We start from the raw sequence: 21,734 nt of genomic DNA, 5'->3' as shown, positions 1-21,734 counted from the left end.
CTTACCATATTATGACACACATATTCCAATCGGTCACTATACAGCCATAAACACAATACCGCCACACCAAAGGTCAGTGATAAAATGGCAGTAGCAAAACCCACACCGTTCCTCCAACAGAACTACGCCCATCACAATATGATCCACGAATCACCACGGCAGACATTCAACTACGGTAAACCATTGGCGATACATACCGATGCGCTCAAAATACACACATTCAAACTAAACAACACCACATTTGACAATTCAAACTACACACACCTGGCACTCATACACACACCACACCCACACACCCACACCACTATAAAACAAACACCCACACTACCCGCAACCCTTTACCAATACAAACCATTGCCAACAGATAGAAAGCAAGAACACCGACACATCAAGAGCCACATACCACCATCACCTATACACCACCCACTCACCTCAAAACACAAACACCAACACATCACCCTACACACCCACACCACTCACACAACACCCATAGCACCACAACGACACACCAGATTCTCTGAGGAGGAGCTGAGGGTCATGGTGGAGGAAATCACCCAGGTAGAGCCTCAGCTATTCGGATCACAGGTGCAGCAGATATCCATTGCAAAGAAGATGGAGATATGGTGGAGAATCGTGGACAGGGTCAACACTGTGGGACAGTCCCCCAGAATAAGGGATGACATCAGGAAGAGGTGGAATGACCTACGGGGAAAGGTACGCTCCGTGGCATCAAGACACCAACTAGCTATACAGAGGACTGGTGGTGGACCCCCACCTCCTCCCCCACAATGAACAACATGGGAGGAGCAAGTCTTGGCAAACATGCATCCTGAGGGTCTGGCAGGAGTAAGAGGAGGACTGGACTCTGTTAAGTCAACTCGCTACTATTTCTATCACCCCCCTACCTGCATGCCATCGCATACCCCCAACCTCACTCCCATCACTCCAACACCAGCCACATACCCCACCATCACATCTCACCCACCCCGATCCCAAGCCCTGCATGCACCACCAATGCATGGACACCACTCACAAACCTGCATGGACATCTATCACTAAAGCGTGCACACCAGAGGGAAACAGCTAGCCCACCAAATAACAACTCACACAAGGCAAAGCTGGCAGGACAATAACAACCATAGCAGGCAACCCACCCAACAATAACACTGCATTTACATCCCCACAGGTATCCCTGCCAAAGTCACAGGAGAAGACGTGCCAGCAACATCCAGTCCCCCCACAGAAGAGGCCCACAGTAATGACCGTAGCTCTGCACGCCTGGATCTGGATGACCAACCTGTCCCATCAGGGACCTCCGGACAGTCAGTTACCCAAGCCCAGTCACACACCACTACAGAGCCTCCCCTCTCAGGAAACACAACCACAGCACCCACCCAGCGGGCCCATACATCTGCCCCCAGGACACGTCAATCAGCAGTGTGTCTACCTCTACAGGGACCCCAGGGCTCCCCACAAACCCAGGACAATCAGGGACCTGGGGTCAGTGGCAGTGGGCACACGGTTCAGGGGACAGAGGCACAGGACAACAGGGAAGCTGGGAGGACTGCCGTGCACCAGGGGGAGGACAGGCCAGGGAACAGACTCTCCAGGAGGCACTCACCGCGATCCTGGGAGCATACCAACATTCCCAGGATACGCTGGGCCAGATCATGGACAAGTTGCAGGAGAACAAGCGGCTGCAGGAGGGACAGTACCTGGAGATCAGGAAGGACTTGAAGTCCATTAACACCACCCTGGTCTCCATTGCATGGGTGCTGGCAGACATGGCCAACATTATGAGAGAGGCAGTGTCACACCAGTGGTCCCCTGCCACTAGCCAGAATACTGAACAGCCCTCCACCTCCATTGCCGCTAGAGGACAGGAGGCCCCGCCACAGGACCAACAGGCCACCAGCACCCCTCCCCTGCAGAAGGAGAATCACCCCATAAACGTTCCCTGCGATCCAGGCAGAAGCCAGAGACTATGGCCAAGACCCCCACCAGGAAATAAGACTCTCCTGAATGTCACCCTTGTGTCCCACTCTGTCACCCTGTCCACCTTAAACTGCCATTGCTCCCCTTCCTATTCCCATTTGCACAATGCACCTGTGCTACAAATAGACTGGACTCTACCCTGGACTTTCCTCCATCATCAACCCAGCCCATTGCACTTGCCCCTCTACTTCTGTGCACTTAAAGAAACACCCTTAGAAAAAATACAAGTATGGAGGATGTCAAATGATTTAAGCATGTACTCATTTAACAAGGTTTAAACATTGCAGTTCAACTGTACAGTAATGTATACATAGGAAAGACCTGTAGTTGGCTGCAGTGAACACACCAGGAGCAATAGTGGGGCACCAATATCTGCAAATAGAGATTCCAAAGGGTACAGTTAGTGACCATAGAAGTAGGAAGTCACAGCCTGCCAGTGACAATGTCAAACGTTAAACTGTTAATGAAATGTGAAGCTAGACTGTCTTACCTGTGTGTCATTGGAAGTATTGATGTATCACTGCAGTTCTGTTGCCCTCATCCTCATCCTCTGCCTTCTCATCTTCACTGTCCACGGAGTCCAGTGCTGCCACATGGCCATCTCCAGCCTCCTCCTGCAGAAAAGGAACAAAGCGCCTCCATGCAAGGTTGTGCAACATACAGCATGCCACGATGATCTGGCAGACCTTCTTTGGTAAGTAGCACAGGAATCCACCTGTTAGATGGAGGCACCGAAACCTCACCTTCAGGAGGTCAAATGTACGTTCAATTATCCTTCTTGTTCACCCATGTGCCTCATTGTAACATTTCTCTGGCCTTGTCCTGGCATTCCTCAGAGGGGTCAGTAGCCATGAGAGGTTAGGGTAACCAGAGTCACCTGCAAATATTGAGGGACAACTGTTAGCCACACAGTACCCTTATGGCCCACACCATACCCATACACCAACATCCACTGGGTGGGAAGCAGGACTCACCTTTTAGCCACACCCTGTGCCTCTGAAGTTGGCCCATCACATTTGGGATGCTGCTATTCCTCAGAATGAAAGCATCATGCGTCGACCCAGGATACTTAGCATTGACATGGGAGATGTGCTGGTCTGCCAAACACACCAGCTGCACATTCATCAAGTGAAAACGTTTTCGATTTCTGAAGACCTGTTAATTTTGCCGGGAGGGGACAAATGCTATATGTGTTTCAACAATAGCCCCAATAATGTTGGGGATATGTCCCATTGCATATAAGTCAGACTTCACTGTGGCCAAATCCTCCACCTGGGGGAAAACGAGGAAGCTGCACATGTGTTTAATCAGGGCAGACAACACTCTGGTCAGCATGATTGAAAACATTGGCTGTGACATTCCTGCTGCCAAGCCCACTGTCATTTGGAAGAACCAGTTGCCAAGAAATGGAGCACAGAGAGGACTTGCACAAAAGTGGGGGATCCCAGTGGGATGACGGATAGCAGATATCAGGTCAAGCTCCAATTGAGCACACAGCTCTGTGATTGTGGCCCTGTCAAGTCTATAGTTGAGTATTATGTGCCTGTCCTCCATTGTTGACAAGTCCACCAGGGGTCTGTGCATGGGGGGATGTTTCCATCTCGTATTCATCTGCAGTGGTTGCCATCTATGGGGCAAAAGTGTGAGGAGCCGGTCATTTTCTGTACATTGTAACCACTACAGTTCAATGCATGATGTGATTTTAATAATTAATTAGTGGCATATGTCCTGAATGTACAATTGTGAACTGTGCTGCATTAAGGATCCATGGCCTGCCCCACCCCTGAAATGGCGTCCACCTGTCCTGTATGGAGGGACAGGTGGAAGTGAGGTAATACCGCAGACATTGTGCACCGTTGTGTGGAGGCGGTCGGGAACTGCCGTGCAACTCCTCATTGGTTATCATTGGGCCCTATGGGGTACAGTGGCAACTGGTGATGTACACTGGCAGTGACGGTATGCACTGCTGTAGACGTCACTGTAATTTTCTATCTGTACACTCACTTGCTGTAGGAAAGTCCTCCTTTTTGCCCTGGTCACCCCCACAATTTTTGGACAGGTACTGGTGGTTACTGACTCTTGGCTGTGCCCTGGGTACTGCTTACCAGTCCCAGGGCCAGTGCTCTGTGTAAAGTGGATATGCAAAGTAGGCTAATTATAATTGGCTAAGTCAACCCACCTATAAGTCCATAGTAAATGGTAGGGCATGTAGGTTTAGGGACCCCAGCATAGGTAGTGCACCTATAGGTGCACTTCTGAGATGTCCAGTGTCATTTTAAAGGCAGGCCTGCCTTGCTGACTGCTTTTAAATTAAAGGTATATGCAAATTCGACTTTGGAATTAAAAGTAGTTCCAAAGTCTTAAACTACCTTATTTTTACATATAAGTCACGCCTAAGGTGTGCCCTATGTGCCCCGAGGGCTGGGTGCCATGTAACTAGAAGCAGGGACCTTATATAAATAGTTTTATAAGCCCTGGTGTGTTAAAAACAGCCACATTCTTTTTTCCCTCATTGTAGTGAATGGCCTTCATAGGCTAGAATATGGAGACTTTATTTTAATTTTAAAAAGTCCCCTTAAGTGACAGATACAAAGAGTTTGGTATAACATTAATTGTTATAATAAATCCCACAACTTCCAGTTGTTGGATTTAATATAACTTGTTCAGGTAAAGAGTTTTAAACTTTACCTGAAAAGTTGCCAACTTCAGCCCTGAATTGTTTTTGCTGCTGTGCTCTGATTGGCCAGCCTCTGGCAGCCTGGCCGGGCTGCCTTGATGAGGTGTGAAGTGGCCTGGCTTCACACAAAGAGATGTGCCTGTGGGAGGAGATCTCCCCTCAGCAGATGGTGAGGCAGGAAGGGGAGGGCTGCCAAACTGTTCTTCAAAGGCAAAGAAGGACATTTGGAGCAACCCAGCAACACCCCCACATCCTGCAAACCCAGACAACTAGGTGTCCCCTTGATTAGATTAGGAGGGGGCAGGAGAGGGGTGTGTTTAGGATTTTTAGCCACACCAGTGGGTGGGCTCAGCCAGATGTAACCCCCAAAAATCACTTTCAGCCATGATGGATATTTGAGGAATGTTGCCTCCTGGGATTGATTTTTGCCACAATTCCCAGGAAGTGGTCGTCACAAGGGGAAGGACCCTGCACCTGATTGGAGAGCCAGAACCCCCCTGTTTTTCATCCAGGAGCAAGGATAAAACTGGCATACCTGCACCCACACCTCAGATCCCCACCAGATTCCAACAAAGAAGAACCACAGAAGAAGAAGGACTGCCCTGCTGGTCCCCTGGCCTGCACCTGGACCCTGCACTCTGAAGGACTGAACCAGCTGCACACTTGGGCTTCACCGCAAGAAGGACTTTGCCTGGCTTCAACTGGTTCAAGGAGGGACTCCCTGTTTGCTACAGGTGAAAAATTGCTAACCAGAGTCTCCTGCACCAACTCCTGAAGGAATCAACCAGCTGACCACTGTCCAGTGGCCAAAAAGGAGTTTGCGCCAGGTGCATTCTGGGAGTTGTAGTCTACACCCCTCAGAGCTTCTGGAACCTTGGGGTGAACTGTGGACCCCAAAAGAACTTCAAAGGATCATCTGGGAGAAGACCCAGAAGTTTGGAGGAGTTTGGAGAACTTTTGAAAAAAAGCTCCATAGAGGGACTGACCCACGAGGCAACTCTAGCCGGCTTGCCTCAACCGCGACCCAGCCTGATTTGCAGGTTCGTCCAGGAGAAGAAAATCCCCAAAAAAGAGACTAAGTCCGAACGTAGAAAGTTGACTGGGACCTCCCAGCCAGCGTATCTGAGGAGGGCTCCAAGAACGTCAGATCAAGATCCAGGTTTCCCCGGTCAAAGGATTTTCACCTCGAAAAAACGACTAAGTCCGAAGGTAAAAATCTCCACCGAGGACTTCCGCGACGCGTATCCGGAGAACAGTTCCAGGAGGTCGGATTGGACTGGCAGATTCATCCCGCTGAAGAAAATCCTCAGAAAAACGACTAAGTGAGAAGGTAAACTTTTGACTGAAGGCCTCCTGCGGGCTCTAGCCGAGCCGAGCTCCATCACGGTAGGCCTTAAACTTTGACTTTGCCCCGGTCGAGGTGCGACCAGATGACCAGATTGGTGCTTTTTGTTTCTAGGCGCTAGAAAAATAATAATTCTTTAAAAATACATATCTCCGGTTCCCCTTATCCGTTTTTATTTGTTTTTGTGTTATTTTAAAGATAAAAATATAATCTATTATTATAAATTGGTTTTGGATTTTTAAACTGTTTCCTGTGTTTTATTTAATTACTGTTTTATGATATTTGAATGCTCTGTCTCCTAAGTTAAGCCTTGTCGCTCATTGCCAATGTACCAAGGGTTGAGCTGGGTTTGATTTACTGAGACCTAACTGGACCTAAGTGGAGGTTAGTGGCCTATTGCTAAGTGTAGGTACTTACCTGCCCTTACCAATAACCCATTTTCCAGCACTTGCTACCTGACCTTCAACAGGAGAGGACCTACACCGCATGTGGTGCTGTGTCTGGAACCTACAATGGCTCATGTAACTGGGGAAAGGGCCCCTGCCTTCACCTCAGCGGAATTGGAAAGACTGGTGGATGGGGTCCTACCCCAGTACGGACTGCTGTATGGGCCTCCAGTCCAACAGGTGAGCACACTGTGAGCACGATGCATGTGTCATGAATTCATTGAGTTGGGTGTGTGAAGGCCTCGTGCTGTGGGGGTTGGTGGATGGGCCCTGGGCAGCGTGCAGCATTTATGCTGGGCCATGTCTGTGTGTAAGGGAAACAGGAACGGGTATGGTGGCCATGAGTGTAACAGAAAGGACGGTCTAACTAATATCTTTCTCTGTGCATATTTCCTCTGCAGGTCAGCGCCCATCAAAAGAAGGGTATATGGCATGCCATCATCAAGGACGTGCGGACCCTGGGGGTCTACGGCAGGTGGAGCACCCACTGTCGGAAATGGTGGGAGGACCTGACACGCTGGGCATGGAAGATGGCAGAGGTCCAGCTTGGGATGGCCTCCCAATGAGGAAGGGGTGCCTGTCAAACCCTGACCCCCCTGATGACCCGCATACTGGCGGTGGCCTATCTGGAGCTGGATGAGCTCTTGGGGGCATCACAGCAGCCACAAGGGTGTGAGTACCGTGCCCATCCTCACTACTTATGCCTGGTGGGGTGGTATGCGGGTGGGGGATGTGTGCCTGTGGGTGCCCTTAGGCCAGGTCTGATATTGCAGTGTAGGTTCCATGTTGGACAGGGTTCTGATGTGAATTTCCTTCAACCTAGCTAGTAGGCATCCACTACTGGGCAGGGTTATGTGGGTCCCAGGTATGCTGCAGTTGGCAGTATGTGTCTCTCCTCATGCCCTGGGGACTAGCATTGTTACTGCCTAGTATGTAGGGCTGTTCCCTGTGTGTGAGTGTGTTGTGTATGCCAACGGTGGTGTTGGTGCAGCAACTGACCAAATGTATCCTTTGTCTATCCCCTCTTTTTGTTTTGTCACCCTGTCCTTATGTGCATTAGCTTCATCTGGTGGAGGAGCAGTGGCACCTGCTACTGAGGGAGCTGCATCCCATGCGACCCAGGACTCAGAGTCCAGCGACGGTGAGGGCCAGTGGGATGGAGGGCAAGGGAAACACCACTGCGGAGACAGGAGGGGACAGTTTGGACACAGATACCTCCTCCGATGAAAGCTCCCTGGTGGTGTCAGACACCTCTGTGCCCAACCCAGCTACAGGTACAGCTGCCACCTCTGTACCAGCACCACCCTCCCAGCAGCCCATCAGCAAGTTGCCTGTGCCTGCTCACCCAGGTGGGTGTGCATCTCCTTCGCCCCAGGCACCTCAGGCCCTGCCCCAGTGAGCCCTGCAGCCCTGAGTGAGTAGGCTATTGACCTCCTGTGATCCATCTCTGTTGGGCAGTCAACCATTGTGAATGCCATCCAGGGGCTGGCAGCCCAAATGCAACAGACTAATGCATTTCTGGAGGGCATTCACACTGGCTTGACGGCCCAAAAGTGATCAATCCAGGCTCTGGCCTCCTCTCTGATGGCAGCCATTGTCCCTGTTTCCACCTTCCAACTTCCTCTACCCAGTCCCATTCCCCCAACCCAAACCTATCCCAAGCACACAGACAGACGTGCATGCACACAGGACAACACACAAGAGTGGCACAGGCAAATACAAGCACCACACATCATCGCACAGACACTCACACAAACACCATCCAGATGCAGACATAACAACATCCACTGCCTCCACTGTGTCCCCCTCCTCCTCCTCCACCTCCCTCCCAGTTGCATCTACACTCACACCTGCATGCACTACACCATCACCCATTACCAGCATCACCACTATATCTAGCAGAACACATTCCTCACCTGCAGACACCACCCCAACAGCCATGGACACATCCCCTGTGTCCTCTCCCACTGTGTCTGTGTCCCCCCTCCCAAGGTACACAAATGCAAGCACTTCGACACCCAACAGCCATCCACCTCACAACAGTATCCAGCCCATGCACTTGCACCCCAAAACAGCAGACAGACACTTTCTACAACCACTCCCTCTTTCTCCACTCCCAAACCTTCTCCCTGTTCCCACCCCAATGTCCCTAAGAGACCCTAAACAGCAGCAGCAGCACCAGTGGGCAGCCGTCCAAGGCTGCAGGGGATGGGCTGGAGCTTCCCCCCACCACCAGCACCACCAGCAGCACCGCACCAGCACCACCACCAGCAGCAGCAGCATCAGTGGGCAGCCATCCAAGGCTGCAGGGGATGGGCTGGAGCCTCTCCCCACCACTACCAGCAGCAGCACCACCACTGCCCCTACTGAGCAGCTGTCACTGTCGACAGACAGTGTGTAGTCCTGTGTCCATTAGCTGTTGTGCGTCCTGGCCTCTGCAAATCTTGTGGGTATGACACCCAGCTGAGAGACTGTGACCTTGCACTCCCCAAGACCAGCATTACAGGGCACAATGCCCCCTCCAGAACCAGTGAAGAGGCCTCCACTCACCCCATCCTCTCCAGGATGAAGATCACAGGGCATGATGCCCCGTCCAGAACCAGTGGAGAAGCGATCCACTCTCCCCATCCTCCCCAGGATGAAGATAACAGGGTATGACGCCCCCTCTTGAACCAGTGGGGATGGCATCCACTCACCTCATCCTCCCCAGGATCAAGGGCACAGGGCACTATGCTCCCTCCAGAACCAGTGGAGATGCCATCCACTCACCCCATCCTCCCCAGGTTCAAGAGCACAGGGCATGTTGCCCCATCCAGAGCATGTGGGCAAGTCACCCACTCGAGAGACTGTGGCCTTGCACTTCCCAGGACCCAGCACAGGGCATGTTGCCCCCTCCAGAGCATGTGGGCAAGTCACCCACTTGAGAGACTGTGGTCTTGCACTCCCTAGGACCAAACACAGGGCATCTTGCCCCCTCTGTGACCAGTGGATTTGTTCCATATTCTGGCTGAGGTGCCCCCCCTACCCCATCCCCCTGAGGTTCCTGCCTATTTTCTAACTGATGCCCCTGCAGTGCTCTCTCCAGAGACAAGTGGGGACTTGGACTTTGTATTGTGGCCCTGTGGCCCACGGTCACTGAGGACTGGGCAGTGTCCCTTCATTATTAAATATGTATATAGTGTTGGATTTGGATGCACGTATTTCTACTATATTTATCTTATTACACTCACTTTGATCTATTGCTGTTGTCCTTCCATTATTACTGAGGGGTACAGGGTAAATATGTTATGTTACTGCATCTGCTTGTGTGTGTGGTGTTGGGGGTTGGGGTGTTGCGTGTTGCATGTGTGTGTCACTGTCTTTTTCCTCCCCCGTCCCCTGTGTGCTAGGCGGCAGTCCTCACTGTGGTCATCTTCACCGGCGTTGATGTTCATGGTGGATCTGGACGTAGAAGATCATTGGGAAGATATACAGCTTGGGCTCCATGGCGTTGTGGTTCTTCCCAGAGTCTCCAGAGGTGAGTCGTTTCCCTTCTGTGCAGTATTTCCACCAGAATTTTGATGTCGCTGGTACCGCCCCGGAAAAGGTGGCAGATTGATGTGTCATAATTCAGTGGGCGGAATATTGACTTCCTCCTGACTGTAGGTGGCTACCGCTGTGGTGCCTGTCGATTCCGCCCTGGCGGTCGGTGTGTTAAAGTGGCTGTCTGTCTGAGCTGTTACCGCCATGGTCATAATTTGGCGGTGTTTACCGCCAGCCTTTTGGCGGTATTACCACTGCTTTATCACTGACCGCCAGGGTTGTAATGAGGGCCTTTATGTTTTATGGTTATGTTAGAATTTCATAACACCTCACCTGGGGGCTACCTCTTTCTACGTAAAAATCTGCTAAACATGTATGGGTCACTCTGACTTGCAAAAACTTAGGTTGAAAGTTCATTGCTATACGTAAGCAGTAACAAGAAGGCCTGATAAGATAATAGGGGTGGTGGGCGGCAGCTCCTCTAGAAACTACGTAACAACCTGAAAACCCCCACATGGCCTGCCAGGCCTCACTTATGTTTCCCTTATACACAGCTACCCTCCTTAGGTACCTATGACTTGTGTTTTTAAAGGTCATGATCTATGCCAATTTGCACACTGCTTGGCCCTTTCTGTGCCTGTAGGCTTCACGATTTTTTTTTTTTTTTTAAAAGGGTCACCATCGTACATTCCCTCTAAGTTATGAAAAGCTCTGGGAGGATAGGTGGTGGCTCTATAGTTCCACTGCACTTCCCTCTAACTAAGGAGCCACACTGCAACCCAACTAGCCTGACGGCATGAACATGTCCAGACTTGTCCTCTTGCACAGCCTCCATTTTACACAACACATACACCTAGACACTAGGGACAGCAACCGGCCACTTGACTAACATGTCATCACACAATGTCACAACACAAGTGACTCACCTACACCTACATCAGTTCCGGGACGGGCTCCCGTGGGTCATTGGAAGTCTCGGTAGCAGTTGTGATGTCATTTCTAGGGCGGGACAACTCTCACTTTTTGAATGATGAGGAAAGGTATCCCTGATTGCTACTTAAATCATCCAGAGAACTAGTTACAAAACAACAGTGAACTTTTGTGAATGAATACAATAAAGCATGCAGGCAGAAGAAACCTTGAGTGTTGTAACATTAATGAGCCTTTGTTAGAAAGGATTACCTGAGAGGAACGTAATTCAGAAAGAAGCAAACATAACTTTGCTTTTTTGTGTGCAACAGAAATAATAAACAATGGTGCAGGGTGAGACACCCATTTTGAACAATATATTGAGACCTAATTAAGGCCTAGTTAGCACAAGCTATATTTTCATACATTTTACAGGTAATAGCAAATAGTATCAAAGGCAATAGATCCATATAAGTGTACACATGCAAATTTAAGTGTAGATTCATATTATTCTCGTTGTTAATAATGCACAATTTAATATCAATGCACAACAATTCTCACAGGTGCATGGCCCTGTGTAAATTACTGGCGTCCATCCTTGCAGTGGATAAAGAGTTTTACAAATCATACTGATTTGTGGTGGTAGTGATGCATATGGAGTGTGTCCAAAGTACACGCGAAATGCTTGAACAGAAGTACTGGCAGAAAGACACCTCTAGCCAAGGCCAATTATAATGAAATATCGGCACTGCTTGCTGATTTCATCACAATTATGAATGATTTGTGCTGCAGGGAATCGAAAATGAGATAATGTTCTCTTGAAGCTGGGAGAAAAAGAATGCTTAATTTATTGTGTGTTCATCTACTCATTGCTGTCATGTTGTTGTATTTAATGGTCACCTTTCTAATACGTGATTTGTTTTCATGTGATTTTATTTTGTAAATTATTCTTGTTTGAGAGTGAAAGCCATACACAATCAGAAAATGACTGTAATGAGGTGCATCTGTCACTCCAGTCAAAATGTTTGAATACAGCTCAAGGGACCCAAAATCTGTCACGGTTTTTATTCTAAGGCTCATCCAGTTACATCTTCTCAGTGACAGTTCACAGGTTTGTTTGTACTTATGAATTAGTTTTAAAACACACCTGGCAAAGAAAATAGTTATTTTGTGATCAAACAGCAAATGTATTTATGTATTTTTGCCATTTAAGTTATAATTACCTTGGTACGTTTCATGGATTTAGAGGAGAATTTCTATGCAGTAATAGCTCAATCCATCTCAAGCAGGAGTTTCATACCAGCCACTAATTCATAAACTATAGCAAGAACCCAATGGTGTTTATGCCTGCGTCCGCATGCCAGATGTAATTGCAAGGTTCACATGAGCATGTAGCTTGTTACACAGCAACGTATCTAATAGGAATGTCTGCTGAAAAGGTTTGTGCAAGTGCGTTCACTGGTTATGTTATGTGCATGTGTAAAGTGCACTGTCACCCGCAAGGGTATCCTGGCTCTGAGCAGGTATATGTGCCTAGCCCTGTCTGTGGTAGGGTGGCTAATTCCACGTCTTTAGCTTACTATGGCGGTCATTACAACATTGACGGTAAAAGCCACTTACCGCCGTGCAGAAGACCACCAACACACCGACGCGGAATTCCGCCACAGCGATTATGACCCACATAATGAATCCGGCAAAATTCAGACACCCACACAAGTCCGCCACAAGAAAGGTCAGTGATAAACTGGCGAAAACAAAACCTCCACCGTCACCCCAACAGAAATACGCCCACACTATCACGACACACGAATCCATGCGGCGGTCTTTCAACCGCGGTATTCCATTGGCGGTACACACCGCCGAGCTCAAAATACGCACACATTTACAAAACACTACCACATTGGACAATTCAAAATACACACACCTGATACACATACACACACCACTCCCACACACCCAATATAATATAAAACACACACCCACAACACCCACAAACCCCCACAACAAAAAATTCCAAAAGAAGGCCAGAGAGAGAGCACCAGCAAGAACAACAACATCCACAGGCACACAACACCATCACCCACAGAACTTCCATGCACCTCACACAACACACCACTACATATCAGCACACTTATCACCACACACTCCACCCCACACATCATCTACACCACCCCATGGCACGGCAAAGACACCCCAGGTTTTCGGAGGAGGAGCTCAGGGTCATGGTGGAGGAAATCATCCGGGTACAGCCACAGCTATTCGGAGCACAGGTGCAGCACACCTCCATTGCAAGGAAGATGGAGCTATGGCGAAGAATAGTGGACAGGGTCAACACAGTGGGACAGCACCCAAGAAATCGGGAGGACATCAGGAAGTGGTGGAACGACCTAGAGGGGAAGGTGCGTTCCGTGATCTCAAGACACCACCAGGCGGTTCAGCGGACTGGCGGCGGACCCCCACCTCCTCCCCCACAACTAACAACATGGGAGGAGCAGGTCTTGGAGATTATGCATTCTGAGGGACTCGCAGGAGTAGGTGGAGGAATGGACTCTGGTAAGTCAATTCTTAACTATTACAACCCCCACCCTACCTGCATGCAATCACATACCCCCACCCTCACCCCCAGCACCCCAACTCCTCACATATGTCCCAACATCACAAACCACCCATCCCAACACCAAACCCTGCATGCAGCAACAAAGCATGGACACCCATCACTAAAGCATGCCCACTGCACATACCCATACAACCCCCTAAACCATCCTCACACTAGGTCTCACACAGGAATGCAAGCACTGGGGTACACAGTCACCCACCCATTGCACACCATGACACACACCGATGTAATAACCATCCTTTTATACCCCTGCAGGACCCCTACACAATGTCACCGGACAGGAGGGTCCACACATGTCCACACCACCAACAGAAGAGGCCCACAGTGATGACAGCACCTCTGTCCAACTGGATCTAGATGACCAGCCCGGCCCATCAGGGACCTCGGGACAGTCGGTCCCCATCACACAGTCACAGGCCACCACAGACCTTCCACTCTCTGGAAACACCAGCACAGCACCCACCCAGCGGGCCCATACCTCCGTCCCCAGGACCCGTCAATCAGCAGTGTGTCCACCACTACAGGGAACCCAGGATAACCCACCACCCCAACAACAACAGGGACCTGGGGGCAGTGGTAGTGGGCACACGGTCCAGAGGACGGAGGCCCAGGAACACAGGGGAACTGGGAGGGCTGCTGTGCGACAGGGGGCGGACACGCCAAGGGAACCCACTCTCCACGAGGCCCTCTCCTCCATCATGGGAGCTTACCACCACTCCCAGGAGACGATGGCAACGGTACTGGCCAAGTTTCAGGAGACCCAGCGCCTGCAGGAGGAACAGTATATGGGCTTCAGGGAGGAACTCAGAACCATCAGCTCCACCATGGGCACCATCGTAGGGGTGCTGAAGGAACTTGTGAACACCAGGAGGGACACTGTGGCACTACGAGGGGCCCCTGACACTAGCATGGACGATGAACTGCCCACCACCTCTGCCGGCGCTAGTGGACAGGATGCCCCGCCACAGGACCACCACACAAGCACCCCACCCCCTGCAGAGGAAGAACCACCCCGCAAATGGTCCCTGAGATCCAGGACAAAGAAAGAGCACGATGCCAAGACCCCCGCCAAGAAATGAGACCACCCTGACTGTCATTGTACTGTCCCACTTTGTCACCCTGTTCATACTGAAACTGCCCCAGCTCCACTTCCTATGCTCATATGGGCAATGCACCTGTAAGACTAATAGACTGGACTCTGCCATGGACATTCCTCCGCCATCACCCCTCACCATTTCACTACCCCCTCCAATATTGAGCACTTAAATAAACACACTTAAAGCACAAAACAATCTGGAGTCTGTCTGTGATTTCGAAATAGTGTATTAGCAATTACAGTGACAAAATGCTCTTTCAAGTTTAATGTCAACATACCTATGTCACATAGCTCTAGTCCATGAGGAATCTAAGCAGATGTCACACAGTGGGACCCAGATCTGTGAAATCGTAAGGGAAAGTGACAACTCAGTGACCATACACAGGGTGAAAACGACACACAGTAGAGAGGTAGTAGTGTTAACGTACATGTAGTAGGCAGGTTTGTATTCTTACCTGTGTTTCACTGGAAATATTTCTGAATCACTGAGTCCCTGTTGTGCATATCTTCTTCCCCTTCTTCCTCGTCTTCACTGTCCACAGGCTCCACAGCTCCAACAACACCGCCATCTGGACCATCCTCCTGCAGAAAAGGCAGCTGTCGTCGCAAAGCCAAGTTATGAAGCATACAGCAGGCCACGATAATCTGGCACACCTTCTTTGGTGAGCAGAATAGGGATCCACTTGTCATATGGAGGCACCTGAACCTGGCCTTCTGGAGGCCGAAGGTCCGCTCGATCACCCTCCTAGTTCGCCCATGGGCCTCATTGTAGCGTTCTTCTGCCCTTGTCCTGGGATTCCTCACTGGGGTCAGTAGCCATGACAGGTTGGGGTAGCCAGAGTCACCTGCAAATGGTAAGGGACAACTGTTAGACTCGCACTAACCTGGAGGGATATCCCCAGACCCAGACAACAATTCCCACTGACTTGCTTCCAGGTGCTCACCTAATAGCCACACACGGTGCCTCTGGAGTTGACCCATCACATAAGGGATGCTGCTATTCCGCAGGATGTAGGCGTCATGCACTGAGCCAGGGAACTTGGCATTCACATGGGAGATGTACTGGTCTGCCAAACATACCATCTGTACATTCATCGAATGATAACTCTTCCGGTTTCTGTACACCTGTTCACTCCTGTGGGGGGGGGTACCAAAGCCACATGTGTCCCATCAATGGCACTTATGATGTTGAGGATGTGTCCCAGGGCATAGAAATCCCCTTTCACTGTAGGCAAATCCTCCACCTTATGGAAAACGATGTAGCTTCGCATGTGTTTCAGAAGGGCAGAAAACACTCTGGGCAATACGTTGGAAAACATAAGCTGGGACATCCCTGATGCCATGGCCACTGTTGTCTGAAAGGAACCACTTGCAAGGAAATGGAGCACTGACAGCACCTGCACTTGAGGGGGGATTCCTGTGGGATGGCGGATTGCTGACATCAGGTCTGGCTCCAACTGGTTACACAGTTCATGGATTGTGGCACGGTCAAGCCTGTATGGGATATTCAAATGTCGCTCGTCCATTGTCGACAGGTCCATCAACGGTCGGTACACCGGAGGATGCTGCCATCTCCTCACATGTCCCAGCGGACGTTGCCTATGAAGGACAACAGCGATCACAGAGTCAAACAACTCAGAGGTACGTACCCACAGTTTACACAGAACACCTACCATACACAAAAGGTGGCCTGTATGTGTGTTGACTCTAGGCCTAGGTATGAGTGACGCATTTGGAAATGAAGCTATGTGGGCCCCTGAAATGGCGGCTGCCTGACCTGTAAAGTGGGAAAATGGGATGTGAGGTAACTGCGCTGGTGTTGTACACCGTCGCGGTAGGCGGTCGAAGACTGCCGCGCAAGGCTGCATTGGTTAACATTGAACCCTATGGGTCCCAGGAGCCAATGGCGATGTTCGCCAGCGGTGACGGTATGCACCGCCGCGGACGTGACCGCCATTTTCTATCACTTCAATCACTCGATACCTGATCTTCGACAGGAGAGGACCTACACTGCAAGTGCTGCTGTGACCTCGGTCTGGAAGAGACAATGGCTTGAGTGTCTGGGGAAAGTGCCCCTGCCTTCACTTCAGAGGAGTTGGAGAAACTCGTGGATGGGGTCCTCCCCAAGAACACGCTACTCTACGGTCCTCCAGACAAACAGGTAAGTACACAGGGAGCATGTTGTATGGGCTATGCCTGTGTGGAGAAGGCTGGATGTAAGAAGGAAGGGGGGAGAGTGCTGCTTGCATGAAAGACGGTGAATGCATGTGCCACATGGCAAGGGTAGGGATGGGGGCCAATCACTTCGACCGTGCAGTTGGTAATAACTTCTCTTTTTCCCCTGTACATTTCATGTAGGTCAGCGCCCACCAGAAGAAAGATATTTGGCGTGCCATCGCCAAGGACGTCCGGACCCTGGGGGTCTACCACAGACGGAGCACCCACTGCCAGAAAAGATGGGAGAACATTTGCCGCTGGAGCAAGAAGACGGCGAAGGCTCAGCTGGGGATGGCCTCCCAATGTGGGAGGGGTGCCCATCGCACCATGACCCCCCTGATGTTCAGGATCCTGGCGGTGGCCTACCCGGAGATGGATGGGCGCTTGAGGGCATCACAGCAGCCACAAGGGGGTGAGTACACTCTCATTCTGCTGACTTTGCGCGCAGTGGAGGTGTCTGGGTGGGGGAGGAGGGCTGTGGGTTTCCCAGGCCAGGGCGAGTTCCGTAGGCAAGGCCCCTCCGTATGTCAGGGCATGTGGCACCCCAGCCCGCCTCTGTAGAATGCCAAGTACAGCTAGTTATGCCCCTGTGTCATCTATGTGTGCAGATGTCGTCCATAGCCTTGAAGGCCATTTCCCAGAAATTGAACAGTGGAGCCCAAGAGCGAGGCGTAGTGCAGGGGGCTTCTGTGTCTGTCGTGTCCGCCAACGGTAGCGGTAATGCATGCACTCAACATGTCTTTCTTCTGTCTCCCCCCCTTTTTGTCGTCTCCCTGTTCTTGTGTGCATTAGCATCATCAGGTGGAGGAGCAGTGACACCGGAGCACGAGGGAGCTGCATCCCACATGGCCCTGGAGGGCGACACTACGGAGTCTGAATTCACCAGTGGGACGGAGGTCGAGGGGAGCTCCACGGCGGGGACAGGAGCTGACACCAGCAAGTCGGACTCATCCTCTGATGGAAGCTCCCTTGTGGTGGCGGCAACATCTGTTCCCCCCGCATCTACAGGTACAGCCGCCACCCCCCCTACCAGCACCGCCCTCCCAGCAGCCCCTCAGCCTTTGCCCCGTGCCCGCTCACCCAGAAGGGTGGGCATCACCTTCGCCCCAGGCACCTCAGGCCCTGCCCCAGTCACCCCTGCTGCCCTCAGTGAGGAGGCCATCGACCTCCTCAGGTCCCTCACTGTTGGGCATTCTACCATTTTGAATGCCATCCAGGGTGTAGAGAGGCAGTTGCAAGAAACCAATGCATTTCTGGAGGGCATTCATTCTGGCCAGGCAGCCCTTCACCGAGCTTTTCAGACTCTGGCCTCAGCAATGATGGCAGCCATTGTACCCGTCTCTAGCCTCCCCCCTCCAACTTCCTCAACCCCGACCCAATCCCCTGTACCTCAGCCTATCCCAAGCACACCTACAGACCAACATGCACACAGGTCAACACCCAAAGGAAGCTCAGGCAAACATAAGCACCACACATCCCACAGGCACTCACGCAAGCATCACACACTAGCTCTACAGCCACTACGTACATCTCCAGCACACCCACCACCACACCCCGCTCACGTGCAGTCACCACCACCACTACCATTCACACGTCCCCTGTGTCCTCTCCCAGTGTGTCGGTGACATCCTCTCCCAAGATAAACAAACGCAGGCACACACCCACCCAACAGTCATCCACCTCACGACAGCCTCCAGCGCATGTACCCTCACCCAAAGTCACCAAACGTACACCTCCTACAACCACCACCTCTTCCTCCACTGCCCAACCCCCTCCAGCTACCCGTACCAGTGTGTCCCAAAAACTTTTGCTGTCCAACCGTGACCTCTTTCCCACACCTCCCCCACCCCGTCCGTCTCATAGGTCCCGAACTAGCACCTCAGCCACAACATCTCCGGGACCAGTGGTGCCTGTAGTCACCGGAATGTGGAGTGCACTGGCCACCAGGGCAGCCAGTGTGGCACGAAGCCACAGCACAGGCAGTCCCCCACTTGTGAAGCATCAGAAGTTGGACAGTGCCCGGCGGGAGAGGGGGAAGACTCCAGCCACCAAAGCCGCTCCCGTTGGTAGTGTGGAGTCAGCTGTGACACCTTCCAAGGCGGGGAAGGGCCACAAGAAACCTGGCAAGTCTGGGAAGAGCTGCCATCATTCCCGCTGCCCAGGAGGCCACCGCCAGCACCAGCCCAGCTGCCCAGGAGGCCACCGCCAGCACCAGCCCAGCTGCCCATGAGGCCACCACCAGCACCAGCCCAGCTGCGCAGGAGGCCACCGCCAGCACAAGCCCAGCTGCCCAGGAGGCCACCGCCAGCACAAGCCCAGCTGGGCCATGAAGGACTGCCAGCAAAAGGCCCATTGGGCCATGAAGGACCACCAGCGCCAGCCCCGCTGGGCCATGAAGGACCGCCAGCAGCTGAGACCCTGCAATGGAGACCGCCATCTCAAGCACCGCTGAACAGGGCACCGCCATCTCAAGCACCGCTGAACAGGGCACCGCCATTTCAAGCACCGCTGAACAGGGCACCACCATCTCACGCACCACTGAACAGGGCACCGCCATCTCAAGCATCGCTGAACAGGGCACCGCCATCTCAAGCACCGCTGAACAGGGCACCGCCATCTCAAGGACAGCTAGCCCATGAACGGCAGGGGCACTGACGCAACTGAGTCCGTCACGGGGTGAATGATGCACTCTGGGCACCATGCCCCCTCCAGAACCAGTGGAGACTGTCATCCACTACCTCTGTCCTTAACAGGATGAAGCACTCTGGGCACCATGCCCCCTCCAGAAACAGTGGAGACTGTCATCCACTACCTCTGTCCTTAACAGGATGAAGCACTCTGGGCACCATGCCCCCTCCAGAACCAGTGGAGACTGTCATCCACTTGTGAGACTGTGGCTTTGCACTCCCCAGGATTGAACAGTGGGCAGACCACCCACTGTAGAGACTTGAGAGACTGTGGCTTTGCACTCCCAAGGATTGAACAGTTGTCAGACCACCCGCTGTAGAGACTTGAGAGACTGTGGCTTTGCACTCCCCAGGATGGAACAGTGGGCATGTGGCCCCCCTCGTGGATTTGGCGTCGTGCACTCAAGCAGCTGAGGTGCCCCCCCTTTTCCTACCCCTGTGGTGCCTGTTTTCTTGGTATGTGATGCCCCTGCAGTGTTCTCTCCGTCATGGTCGGTGATCTTGTGTGGGCCTCGCCCATACCGTGTGGTCCCAGTGTTCCACGGACTATCTTAGTGCACTACCTGGACTACTATGCTTGGTATTTATTTTCTACCTTGTGTATATATATATTTCTGCCTACTTGTTTTTAATATATTACAATGGTTACACTAATTTTCTATTGTCTTTGCATTCTTCTGGGGGGTTTGGGGGTGTAACTGTGATGTATTGATATGCATTTGTGTGTGTTGTAGTGGGTGAGGGTGGGGTGTTGCATGTGTGTGTCCCTGTTTTTTGCCTCCCCCTTCCCCTGTGTCGTAGGTGCAGTACTCACCGTTGTCTTCGCCGCCGGCGTTCGTGCTCCTGGTAGAGGAGCAGGAAGACTATCGGAGGGAGAATTTGGAGTTCTGGGTCCATGGTGTCCTCGTTCCTCGTGGGGTGTGTAGAGGTGAGCGTTTTCCCTTTGAAATTCCTGTTTCCGCCGTGTTTTTATCCGCGGTGAATCCGCCCCGGAAAAGGTGGCGGATTGGCCTGTCATAATAGTGTGGGCGGTACATTGTCTCCCGCCTGTCTGTTGGCGGTGACCGCCGTGCTGTTTGTTTGCACCGCCGTGGTGGTCGAAGTGTTAAAGTGGCTGTCTTTGTTGGCGGTTTCCGCCACGGTCGTAATTCCAACTTTTTTACCGTCAGCCTGTTGGCGGTTTTACCGCCGCTTTAACACCGTCCGCCAGGGTTGTAATGACCACCTATGTAATTCACAAAGAGAGGGGAAGGGTCTGATGTGAAGTGGGAGGCAATTCCATGCTTTAGGAGCTATGTAAGAGAATGCCTGTCCTCCTGACCTTGTTATATGTATGTGTGAGATGACTGCGAGTAGGAGTATGGAGGAGCAGGGGTGCCTTGTTGGTTGATGGTAGGAGATGCAACTCTGCAGGTAGGTGGCTCCTACGCTGTGCAGTGCCTTGAATGTGTGTCTGAGGAGTGTGAAATGAGCACTTTAATTTATCAGCAACCAGTGGAGCTCCCTGAGATGAGGTGTGATGTGATCTCTGTGTGGAAGGTTGATGGTTAATCTGGTTCATGGGTTCTGGATAATTTGTAGTTTTCCAGTGAGTTGCTAGGTGATCCCGGTATAGAGGGTGTTCCTGTAGTCCGACTTGCTGGCGAGTAGCATGTGAATGACAGTTTTTCCTAAGATCTTCTTAAGCATCTTAATGGTGTGGAAGCAGGATACAGTGATGACTTGTGCCGTCATGTCCGGTTTTCTGTTGTCGATTATTCCAAGGTCTTTTGCATGGGTGCTGGATGCGGGTGTGTGCCTGAGTTTGAACGGCCACCAGTTGGATCCCTATGGTGAGGTGTTATTGCCACAGATCACTACTTCTGTCTTGTTGATATTGAGCCTGAGGCACTTAGCTTTCATCTATTTACCAACTTTGATCATGTAGGCAGTGAACTCATTTTGGGGGTTGTTGCACTTGGCCCTTTCTGCAGGGTCAGGGTCATACCCAAACGTTTTGCCTTCACTCCTCCTATTTTTGCTAAATTTGCTTTTGTTGGTCTGAGGACTCTGTGCACTTTACAACAGCTAAACAGTGCTGAAGTGCTTTTTCTCTCTCCTTCATCCATGAGATTCATTGACACCTAATTACATATTTAATTTACAGGTAAGTCCTTCATAAAGCGGCACTATTTTTGCCCAGGAACTGTACATTAAAGGCTACTGGCGGCTCTGCAGCACTGG

Source organism: Pleurodeles waltl, chromosome 2_1, assembly GCF_031143425.1.
Source record: "Pleurodeles waltl isolate 20211129_DDA chromosome 2_1, aPleWal1.hap1.20221129, whole genome shotgun sequence".
NCBI classification, from domain to species: Eukaryota; Metazoa; Chordata; class Amphibia; order Caudata; family Salamandridae; genus Pleurodeles; species Pleurodeles waltl.
Note: the sequence above shows the minus strand (reverse complement) of the source record.